The sequence below is a fragment of the Apteryx rowi genome, unplaced genomic scaffold (genome assembly GCF_003343035.1).
Source record: "Apteryx rowi isolate R43461 unplaced genomic scaffold, aptRow1 scaffold_420, whole genome shotgun sequence".
NCBI lineage: Eukaryota > Metazoa > Chordata > Aves > Apterygiformes > Apterygidae > Apteryx > Apteryx rowi.
Genome location: NW_020450666.1, coordinates 12949 through 25896, shown reverse-complemented (window position 1 = coordinate 25896; position 12948 = coordinate 12949).

The window sequence follows — 12948 nt, the reverse complement described above, 5'->3', positions numbered from 1 at the left end:
CATTGTTTCTTGTCTTTTGCTCACTTCCAGTCGCAATGAAGTTGCAGCATGTTCAGAAGTTTTCAGGTCAAAAGCCATTATAAATTGGGAAATGCTAGATTCCAGCTGAGCAGCTATAAATTTAAAGATAAGTTGAGAAGGTTTTAGAAAAACATGTAAAACTTTCAAATAGATATTTACAGATCTATGAAATTTTCCAAAACAGAGAGAGAAAAATAAATAGAAACTACTCATTAACATTGATTTCAAGCTTTCTGACCCACAGTCTTCATCACATCATCTAGTGATCAGAGGGAGAAGGGGGAAAATTAATTTCATTGGATTGACTTAGCATTCTGCTAACAAATTTCTATGGGTCTCAGAGCAGTCATGATAAAATGCTTCATCAGGCCATCAGGAAGTAAATCTAAATTAAAGTAGAACAGTATTTTTTTATTATTAAAAAAATCTGGGGATAGTGGGGGGGGACTTCGGTTGGGTTCAGTTCAGTTGTCTGGGCTCAGCCCGAAGAAGTGCAGAGGACTCTCAGTTCCTCTAGCCGTTTATCACAGCAACACTAACAGAGTTAAGCTTCCTCCTTTTTTCCCTTTTATATTAAACTTTCATTACATTTATATCTATACTGTTGGGATGTCAAACTGACATTCTGTATTGACTGTCACAACGCTTTGTTATATTTCTTGTTTCATTTGAAATCAGTTTCTTGCATAGCTGACTCTTAAACGTCATTTCAGAACTCATTTAGGCTTACTCTTAATATTTATATAGTGTCTTTATATTATGTAGCACAATTTTTCAAGTAAAAACTAATGCAAAATCCTCAAAAAGTTCCAAATTCAGAGAATAATTTAGTCAAGGGACAAATCTGCAGCTGTTTTAAAATGAAGTAATAATGTTTATTTCATTGGCACTGTGTTGATTTACATCATCTGTGCATTTGACTTTATCTGTCTGAGAATTATTGCACATATGTTAAAGAAATAGGCCTGTCCTTTGGCTTAGATTTTTTTGGAAATATACAAATAGTTATTTTCCTAAATAATTTTTCAGTGTGCTTTTCAACCTTACTTAATTTAAGAACACCAGAAAACATTTTACCTTTTCTTATCAAGATGGGAGCCTAGACTTCCAGTAAACATCCCTAGTAATCACTGGGATATTTGTAAATAYGAATTATCCTGTATTTCCAAAACTTTGGTTGACTTCAAAGGAAGCAAGTTATTTTCAGGACGCTGGTCTTGCAAGTGCCAAGAGCTGTGATTCAGACTTTGCTAGTACTTTACAAGGAGATTAGTTAAACACTATAGTCTAGTTTCTATCTAATGCTTTGCAAAGAATGGGAAAAGTCACCTACATTCTTTGCATAGTGTAAGGCAAGCAGAAATGGTAGTCATTTTGCTTCGCTATTTGAAATGAAAGCTCTCTAAAACCTGTATGCAGGCATATAGTGCAACACTGAGAGGTGAAGATGAAGGCAGACAATTGTTGTATGGTCCATATGGCCTGTGCTTAGACTGGTGGAACAAAACTGGTATGTAGGAGAAAGCCTGCTTTGCCTCATAACAACAACAGCAACAATAACAACAGCAGCAACAACAACAACAACAACAACAACAACAACAACGGAAATATTCTAAAAGGTCCCTCCATTTTCTTTACACGGACTTGTCTTTCTAGCTCAGAAATGTTAGCTTTTCAAAATTTTGGCGCATGTCTTGACATTTCTTATAAATAGTTAGCTGTCAGCTCAGAGTTCTTAGCTTTTTCCTGAAGCTGCCAGCTATTTCCTTTTTATGATGGGAGGAATTATGCTCTAAAAATGCTTATTTCTATCTGTTGCTGAGAAAGAAAACCCATCCACATGCAACTGCTTACAATGTATAAAGTTAGATGAAATGAATCGCATCCTGAATGTCATCTAAATCCAAATTTTATAGTCTTCATAACCAGGCTACATTTTGGTCTTATAGATTCATATTGCCTAACATGTCTGGGGAGCATCCACATGGCTAAAGTCTAGTCCAGCATATTCTTACGTTGATTATTCAAACATCTTTTTCTTTGGCTTGAGAAATGCATTTTGGCTTACTTTTGTCCATTAAGAATGCTGCTGCAAATACAGTTTTTCATCTTGACCTCTGACCATAGCCCTCTTCTTCTACATTCCTCCACTGGTATCTTCTTCTATACTGAATCAAATATGATCCATATGTTTTCCATTTCGAGGCCCTTCACAGACTTGCTTTTGTCCTTCATTCAATACTGAGAGGCTGTCTCCTGATTCTGATTATGGATTCAGTCCTCCATTAGAAATTTAACAAGTAAATAAGTGGGTCTTTATGATTGCTCCCTTGCCACCCCTCTTTATCATTGGTATTTCACAGAATCATGCACAAAGCACTCACTCATTGTTCTCTTTGAAATCTCTCCTTTGCTATGATGCTTAGAGAAAAGTAACAACAATTAAGCAGATGTTTTTGAGATCACTGCTGATCATGACGAGTAATATTGTCTCCCTGTTTCCTTGTAGTCTGACAGATATCTGTCTGTATCTGTTTGATCTGTCTTATATCATATTTAGGGAAAGAGTCAACTCATCTGACTTTATCTGTCTAAAAATGAGGTATCTAGTCTAAGCAAGTCATCTAGGCTCCCTCTGTTGTCAGAGATAAGTGTCAAAGACAAGAGGGCTGAATCATGCTCCAGTTTATCAAGGGAACCTAACTTGAACTTGAGCAAAGATTAATTTTACTCTTAAATTATAAGCTGTCTGAAAAACAGATGATTTTTTTCTGCTTTTGTGAAGAGTTTAGCACAATGGGGTCGAGATCCCTGATTGGATACAGACTAGTCACTAACATAAAATAGTTACTATCATAAAACAGGCACATAAAGGTTACTGCAGTAAAACAAAACCAAAAGAAAACAGAAAAAAAGTACGTGTACAATCTATCTTCAGCAGAAAGAGTTGTAGATCCCTAGAATGCAGCCTTTCCTTTAGTTTACTTTTTCTAGGCTAATATTTTAATACTACAGATCATTTCAATTGAAATTAGAAACTTCTCCCCCCACACACCCCAACAATAATAATGTAAAGGATCCAATTTACATTACCAATTAATTGGTAACCAGGTTTCATTAGAAAAGCTGTGTCTTTAAATATATAGGAAAAATCTGAATTACTGCACTTTAGTTTAAACTATAATGACTGATTTCAACTATTCTTGTGCTGAATATGTTATCTGGGCAGGCAATGAGAGAGAAACAACATTGAATGTAGCTGATTCCAGATGATGCAGAATAATGTAATTTAACAGATGACACATGCCATTAAATATTAATAAGATTTTTAGACTAAGCCTAATCTCCTTTGTTGTTGGAAGTTTTAAGTAGAATCCTAGTATTTTTAAATAAAACTATTAACTCCATCTGTCAAAGAACAGCAACAATACATACATTGGCATTAATAATTGTCTTCATGTTTTTGATGTAATGACTTCTGTCATTAAAATATAAAAAACTTGTTTTTAAAAATGTTCAAAACTATGTAGTTTCAAAACTGTCTAAAAGAGCAGTGAAATTAACATTCAAATAATAACATGCACCCATTTTATACAATTTTCATTGGCATCCTGAATGCCACACAAGTAGACAATCCAAGCAAAAAAAATTGATTTCAAATGAGAAACATTTTTTAAAATAAGCTATGATAGGATACACACTGCGTTACCACTGGTTAAGAAGAATGCTTCTAATTTTTTCCCTCTACCCGTTCTGTAAGAAGAGTGCCTTTGTTACCTGCCTTATGTTGGCACAGGCTAACTTGCCCCCCATCTTTCAGTGTGCACTGTCCCCCAGGGTGACTTTTAAGTATTCTGGAGAACCAATGACTAAAACAATGGCTCCTGATGGACCACAGTATAAAGTTTCCAAACAGGTAAAGGATCAAACCGGTGCTATGCCACTCTGTTTAGCCAGTATACAAACATTGAAACAATATGCCACATAAAGCTTTGATACACTATTCAGTTACAACTTCAAATCTGTTATGGATGATCTTTCAAATCTATAATTTTGTAGTCAAATTTTCTAGACACATACCTCAGTTTCCCAGCAAGAATGCTAAGCTTAGCTTTCTTGACAAAATCTGAGGATCACAGTGTTTTTACCACACTTAATACTTCTCTCTAGCAAGTTCTTGCTATAAATAGTGTCATTACGTATCATATTTCCACTCTTGTTTTGAAAATTACAGCAATATTTTCCTGTTTATAAACAAAAATGTGTTCCCTTTGATTTACATAAAACTAAATATGTGTTGACTGTCAGCAACTGTTTGCAAGGACAAATATTGATCCAGAGTTAAATTAAATACTTAACTCATGCAAAAAGAAAAGCACTATTGGTCTGGAGTTCCATAGTCTAGGCAGCTAATTCTAAGGTTACACTGGCGAAGATATCCTGTTACTCTTTCTGTTCCTTAATTCTTTTCACTTCTTTTAAATAATTCTAGAATATTCCATGGATAGAAATGATATTCTTCAGAGTTATATTCTTCAGATTTTTATCAACAATTTTAGCTATCTCATCAGAATTTTAATCACTAAATCAAATGCTATTCAGTAATACGCTTTTGCCAGTATTTTTTTCTCTCTCTCTACAGAAAATATCCGTAGATTTGGAGTTTTCCATTTCTTATCTTTAACTTTTACTTTTTTTTCCATGTTTTTCATGGATTCCCCCATGCTTTGCCAAGCTTCACAACAAATTCTAAAATCACTATGTTTCATTGAGATCAATTATTACTACATATATGAAAATGCTTTAATCACAGCGTTATTGATTTTGATGCAGTACAAGCATACAAAAGTCACAGTTTTATCAAAGATTTTAGTCCAAGCTGCCAATGACTCGTTGCAAGCAACTGGAAGGCTGAGAGTAATATTACCTATAGCATTCCTCATCAGTAGAAATCCAGCAAATATAATATACTGTTCCTGACTCAGGGATAGACTAGTCATACGATTTTGAGTCATGAGGGAATTTTCTTCTAACATCAGTTTATTAGAATTTCTTTCCAAAGTGAAAACTGGTCTGATTTCTATGATCCTCTAGGAATTTTATTTTTAAAAGTGCTGAAAGGGCTCTTGAGCCCAGCTAGAAGAGGCAGCCAACAGATGCAGCAGTTCGCTCAGAAGGGAGCAAAGAAGGGGGCCTTGTGGCCCCGAAGGCCAATGGTATCCTGGGGTGCATTTGGAAGAACACTGCCAGCAGGTCGAAGGAGATGATCCTTCCTCTCTACTCAGTCCTGCTGAGCCTGCATCTGGAGTGCTGGTCCAGTTCTGGGCTCCCCAGTACAAGAGAGACATGGCACTATGGGGGAGAGTCCCAAGAAGGGCTACGAAGATGATGAAATGACTGGGGCATCTCTCCTATGAGGAAAGGCTGAGAGAGCTGTGACTGTTCAGCCTGGAGAAGAGAAGACTGAGAGGGGATCTTATCAATGCGTATGAGTATCTGAAGGGAGGGTGTCAAGAGGATGGGACCAGGCTCTTCTCAGCGGTGCCTAGTGACAGGACAAGAAGTCCTGAAGTCTGAATGAACTAATGAGGGTAATGAGATGCAACATGGACAGAGCACAGCAACCTTTGAGGGAGAAATGAAACGAAGGTGACGAAACTTCTCATCCTCGGCACAGTAGTGATATGGCAAGAGCTGGAGAGCTAGTACAAGTGGAATTTTGAACAGTGTTGGAGTTCATAATAAACATCTTGAATTATACAGCAGTGAATAGGAAATATGCAGTGAAGGGATTCCCATATGCAAGTGATATGATCAGAATCAACAGAGATATTCTTTGCAGCTACATTTTGAATCTGTTACAGGATTTGGCAGCTATGGCTCTTTTAGAGAAGACATTATGGAAGACAAAGCAGAAAAGGAAGGAACCTGAGTCAAAAAAGTCTGACTAAAAAGAAGATTATGGCAGAAGAAATGATAGGTTTGGGATGTGTGAGCAAAAGGTGTAAAAGGCTGGGAATGACACCCAGTGTGAGTAAGAGGGAAAATGGAGGGTAATGAGAAAGATCGGGGAAGGGAGGGAAGGGAGGTACACTAAGTGAAGACATCTGGAAGAAGTGACTGGTGATTGTCAGTAGGTGAGCACAACCCCCGGTTCTGATCCAGGCTAAACAAAAGGAAAAAAATGTACCTGAGACAAGCTGAGTTAATGGCATTAAAAAGAGAGAGTCTGCTCTGATATAGAAAGATGTATTTCTGGAACCAGTGCAATTTTCTATTAGAAAGAAATCTTTGTTAGTGGGTCCATATGCATAACTAGCTACTGATATATTTCAAATAGGTATATACTGTAGAGTTGGTCTATATGTTCATCTAACTATAATTTTGCCATGATATTTGAACTATGGAAATGGCTATATATACTCTACTTTTCTACACTACATCAGTATGCATGTGAGTTACTCAGGTAAAGACCTATTTGGATAAAAGCCTGAATAAAATCCCTTAATGTTATTAATTAAACCATTACTGGACATGTAGTTGTCAAAACTATTTCTGTGACAGTGATATTTTTACACTTTTAACCTATTTCTGTCATCCTGCAATAGCAAAGAATCAGAGATAAAATTTTTTTTTTTTTCTGTCACGGAACAAGAAAAGTTAGTGTAAGAGGAGAACATTATGACCCCAAAATGACAGTCTCTCTAATTCTGTAAATTTTCCAGAACTTACCTCAAGTTTCCAGACCTTTTTTAGTGCATTTAAAATGAAGAAACAAAAAACCAAAACCAGAGCACATCCTACTAACTTTTAAATAAAAATGGCCGAGAAGACTAAAATAATTTGTTTAAGAGAAAGATATTAATCTTAATGGCACTAGAGATATTAAAAACACACAGTTTCCTTAGTGGAAATTTAAAACATAAAAGTATCTATATCAGCTGGACCTCTGTCTGGTATCCTCGCTTAATCTATACACAATATGCACTGGAAAATCTAATCAGTTACTTTATGACATTAACCTATCTAGTTTTGTTTATGAGTTATGGTAGCATCATTTTGGATTGACAATATTCTTTCCCTTTTCCCATAAATGCAGCCATCTGGAAAGTTATCCATAAGGCTATGATCTTTTCTTCTTCTAGTGAAGTATTTGTTCAAGGAAAAATGTAACTTTTATTATCACAAAATATTTATGAATACAGGCCAAATACATGTAACCATTTTGACTGATAAAACTAGCAACATTATGCTAGCTTCTCAAATACTCTAGAAAAGGAATCATGGTCCCCCCCCCCTTTTTTTTTCTGTTTACTTCCAGAATTAGGATGTTTACCCACATTATAGGAGACACAGGGATTTGAACCTGACTATCCTACTCAGAAATAAATAAATAAATAAATAAATAAATAAAAGCATACATACACACACACACACACACACACATATATATACATATATACGCGCGTGTGTGTGTGTGTGTGTGTGTGTATATATGCCACCATGCCAAGGGATTTTTTTGGAGTACCATATCCTCCAAAGTGAAATTCTTTTGTAATCCTTACTGTTAATCAAATAACTGACCTTTCTATAGTCACTTATTATTCCTCTTTCCTTTTATATGAGGAATAATAAATCAAGCACCCTTGACTCTGTATTACTATCAGGAAGAATGAGTGGCTGCGTATTCTGTTTCAAGGAGCTTTATGTCCCCAAAGAAAATTTGCCTGTAGAAACAGAATGTTATTTCACCTTACATAATAACCTCCAATGGAGAACTGTTGCCTTGCAGTTCAGAACTGCAATGTGGTTAGAATAGATGTGCACCAGGAGCAAAAGTAGCAAATGTGAAATGGGAGGGTATAATTCTCCAGTCAATAAAGCAGAGGGAATTTCAATCTTGAATACAGCATTATGGGGGATTGCCAGCTTGTTCAGTGAGATATGTTTCTTCCATTTCATGCAAGCAACCAAGAGCTGCCATTTTTAGAGAATGTATGTGCACTTCCTTGTGAGTGTGTTGATTCTATCATTTTAATACTTTTTCATGCCTTAAAATGTCAGTACATATCAGCACAAGTGGAATTCTTCACTTGTATTTTTAAGACACATTTCTATATAGTCTATATAGTCTTTTAATAAACTGCCTTTCATTTTAAATAAAGGACTCTGAATTTGGAATTTTTTAAAACTGTATAGCTGTTAATCAAGGAGCCAAATTAAAGTTTTGAGTGCATTTGTGTGTTTAATAAAAACAAAACAAAGCCCTTCAGATTGATAGCTTCCTCTATAAAAGGAAGCTTCTGTTATTCTGAATACACAGAACTTGCTTTTTAAATCCTGTTCTTGAGTCACAGTGCATTTATTTTCTGTTTCCTTTGAACTAAGAACTTTTCTCCCTCCTTGCAGTTCACATATATATCTCAAACACCAGCTTGTCAACTGATGACTTTGAAGCTCCAGTAACTTTGGACATTAAACTACCCTGGCAGAAAAATAGCTGTGATGTCAAAAAAAGAACTGTGAGGTTATAGGCTCTCAAGAAAGATTAGGACATAGTTTTCCACCAACAAAGGAATTAAAAGAACATGACAAGGCAAAAACAAAAGTCTTCAGTAAGCATTGTTCTGGCTTTGATTTACCTCTGTGAGTAGGAGAACCAAGTATGTCACCTGCACAAAATAGTTTGGAAGCGGCTGGATAAGAGCCAGCCTGGCTTTTAAAAGATTAATGCCAAAACCACATATGTTTAACCTGGTTTTAGTAATGCCCACTTCCTTTCCTCAGGAAAGTTAATGTATTGTTCTTTTCAGTTTGAAAGCTGCTTGTTGTGTTAAAATAGAGTGCATTAAATTTAAAATTTAGGAAAATCTAAAATAAGGCAATGCACTTAGAAGGGATAATGACTTGGACTATAACCTTGTTTCAAATGAATAGCTTGAATGAACCTGTGTTGATGTTGTTAATGAAATAGTGACTGGGAACAAGAAAATAATACAAGGGCTAAACTTCAGCTTAGCTTTGGCTGACTCACTTCGGCTAACACATGTATCATAGGTATATGAAATTACTTCATCTGCCACACACAAAAAGAAGAAATAACCACAAAATAACTCTGTCTAAAAAGATATGTTTAAAACATAGTGTCGTGTAGGGTAATCCCAATTATTGACTGTCTCTTTCTGAAAGCTATGCTTAATGTCACCATTTAACCCTAAACCTGTAGTCAGACTCAGATGACAACTTCCTAACCTTTTTTTTCTTGTCTCCCCCTCTCCTTATCTCTACAGTCACACCTAATGCATCAGTTACAGCATTAATTTAAATAACTTGCCATCTTTTGATAAGATCTCACTAGGATACTAAGAAAATTAAAGCTGTCAAAACTGTACACAATTAAAATTTGGAAAATTAATGGGCTGCAAAATAGTAAAGGGTTTGCAGTAGGCAGTCCAGATGATCAGGTCAACAGGAGATACTATTAAAATGATCATGATAGATGGTGACAGGTAGATATTTGCATGCTGAAAAATGTATTTATTCAGAAAATAAGTGCTACAATAGAAGAGCTTAGTATTTGAGATAGGGATACTCTTTCATTTTAGGACATTTTATAGCCATCAGTGTTGTGATGGTAAAGTCCATTACTTGTATGTAGTGCCATGAACTGCTATTTAAATCATGCAGAAAATAGATATGCCAGTTTTTCTGGATGAATGCATCTGAAATCATGTTCTTGAAAACAACAAAAAACAAATTAACATCAATTCCATTTCAAGGACATCATTTTATCATTAAAAATGTAAGTAGCAAGTTTGAAAAAAGAACAGATTTTCAGACCAGAAATTTTACATTTTTAGAGTTGTTTGAACTTGAAACTTTTCTTTGAATTTAGAATATGCTCTAACAGATAACTTGACTCATTTCTTAAACTAACCTAACCTATGCAATTAAAAAAGGCATTAATACTTAAATTCATTCTAAAATAGTTTTCATTTGCTCTTTTGTGATGTTAGTAATATAAGCATGTTTATTTTTTCAGGAATGGCTACTCTACATAGCATATGATGTTACCCTCAGCTTGGTTTCCTAAGGAAAAGTGATGATGTGATTGTGCAGCATTAGTATATGTCTTTTTTCTCTTTTTTTATTTTTATTTCTTTAGTGTTTCCCAACTTCATTCAAATTAGGAAGTGAAATAGAGGTCTCAAATATATTAAGTTCATGTAATTTCATAGTAAAATCATGGGTTATGACTGGTTACCAAATCTACCAAAATATAAAGAAATAGCTATTCCGATGCACCATAAAGTAAAGATGAATTCTATCATTTCTTTGAAATTTCATGAAAGGAAATGACATGATAACATTAGAGAAGTGCTGGAGAACTTCCTTTTTCTGTCAGATGTTCAGCTGTATTATGATACAAGAAAAAAATATATATATATATGTATAGTTCCCACTGAGAAAGAACTCAGAGCATCTCTGTGCCCTGAAAAGAGAAAGACGTGTGTACTAAGTACAATATATATTCTTGATGTACTTGTTAAATGAGGAAAAGTAGTTAATTATAAGGAAAAAATAAGCCATATACCTGTTCCACATAAATGGATGATTTCTGGGGCTACCAGTTATTTTAACATTTAAAATGTAAATGCTTATCTTAGATCCTATTCTACCTTCTTTTTAAACTTCCAGCAGACGTTTGAACAAGTATGGGAGATAATCTACAAATATCCCGTGACAGATTTTAGATGAATTTAGTCAGACTTTGTTCATGCCCTTTTTTTGTATTTACTTTTTCCAAGTCCTTGAGAAAATAAGTTTACCATCTGTAATGTCTGTGGAAAAAAGCCAATTTGAAGTGAACATTAGAGAAAGCAAGTTTTGATGTAGTAAATGAAAAAGGATATTTGCACATTAAACGTTCTTCTAAGAGCCATGCTCAACCAGAGAACAAGATTTGCTGACCTATCTTATTCTTGCAATCAAAATGAACTAACCCAGCTCAATAGTCTCATATTTACTTCTTGCTAAGGTGTTCTCTTAAACAGTACTGAACAAAATATTAATTACTGAGGAAAGGGACTAGGGGCAGTGCATTTTACTTATTGTTGAGAACCCTACCCCAAAGTTTTTCAACAGTTCAAGGGCTTGCGTCAGCTCCAGTTCCAGACTCTCTTATTTTTCTCATTTCCTTTCCTGCACCTCAGTTTCCTCACCTCAGAAAGATGAGAAATGACACTGTTCTACTTTGTTAGACATGCCTGGACAAAGACCAAATTACCAAAAGCATGCAAAAAGAAATGTTTTAGGCAGTTCACGGTCACCTTTCAGTCAGAAATGGAAGCTGGTGGTACTATAATTTACTAGCTGTGATCTCATTTATTTATTTATTTATTCATTACTTGCTTTAGATTTCCAGTGAAGGTAACCTTCAAAATACATGCTAATCAGTAGGCTGAAAGCTTATCATACTCATGTGTCTGTATTGTCATTGTTTCTGGCCAGGTGTTTATGGTTGGCCTTCTGAGGCTCAGAAAGCTCAAGGGCCTGGGCTTCCTGACTTTTCAGGATAAATCAGGAAGCCCATAGCACTGTTTTGTTGTCTTTAATTCCAAGGGAAGCTGTAAGACAGATACCACAGTCTTTTGGAGTTTTAAAACTTTTTTACAAATTCTGAAATGCCACTTTGTGCCTTCTCCAGACTGTGGCCCTTTAATAAACCCATTTGATCCCTTGAAAATACAAACAGAAAAGGTTTAATGGGATATTTGTTTGATTTGTTTGATAGTAGTAGGTTGATTTCTCTAAACATGTAATGATTTTTTTCTTTTCTGTATAGTGAGGCCCCAATCCCAAATATGTGCTCAAATTCAAGCATACGAACAATCAAATGAAACTCCATTCATTTGCAGAAAGGGAGGCATAGGTATACCTGTTTTCAGTATCAAACCTAAGTTTCTTACTTCAGGATGAAATGATATCCATTAACCTCTATTTTCATGAAAGAAGGCTAAGAGACTGTCAGACAGCTGTTGTACATCTTTGGCTTTTCTCAGTTCATTTTTATATCTGATATTCTCTGGAATTTACAAATTTTGTATCATTCTGAAGTTCTCTGATTTGTTTTACAACTGTTTTTCCCTGCCATATGAAGGTTTTGACCTTTGCCTAGAGAACAAAATTTGCATTCTTTAATGCATTTTGTCCAAAAGCATTTTGCAAACTGACATATGAAAGATAAACCAGATTGTTTCTCCCATGGTCTCTTTCACAGAATCCAGGAAATAAGATTTTAAGCTCCTGCCCTCCTACACACACACAATGGGATCTGAGAGGTTTCAGCAGTTTACATATCATGCAAGAACAAGTTACCCATGGGACTATGGGATTGCAATTTCCTTTCTGTTAGCACTGTCTGGAGTAGTATGTGCTCAAAGTCACATGATGTGGGAGATGCTGTGATGCCATACATTACCCCATTCTCAAATATGGTTACTTCTAGCCCCAGTATCCTGGTCTATATCTATAGAATAAAAGTGCTACATCTGTGCTCCCATTTCCAAAATGAAAAACACTTCCATATTTGCATGTCGTAAAGTAGTTCTTTGTTTTCCCAGTAGTCATATGTATATAAATTAATACTTGCTGATACTAAATTGCTTTGCATCTTTTATTCTGAGTGCTGTATGTGAAACCTGTAAATATCTTTATAATCTTTTACACCATTATAAAATTGCAGCAGGCTTCTGTTTTGTTTTGTTTTTCCGGATTTTCACAAGAAAAGATTCTGGATAAATTATTATTTATTATTTTATTATATATCACTACAGAATATATGTGTAAAACATGAACATTAATGAGGTATCCATATATGGTTCCCTATCCTACGTGTCCCCCTAAAAATCTCTCTGTGGCTCTTTA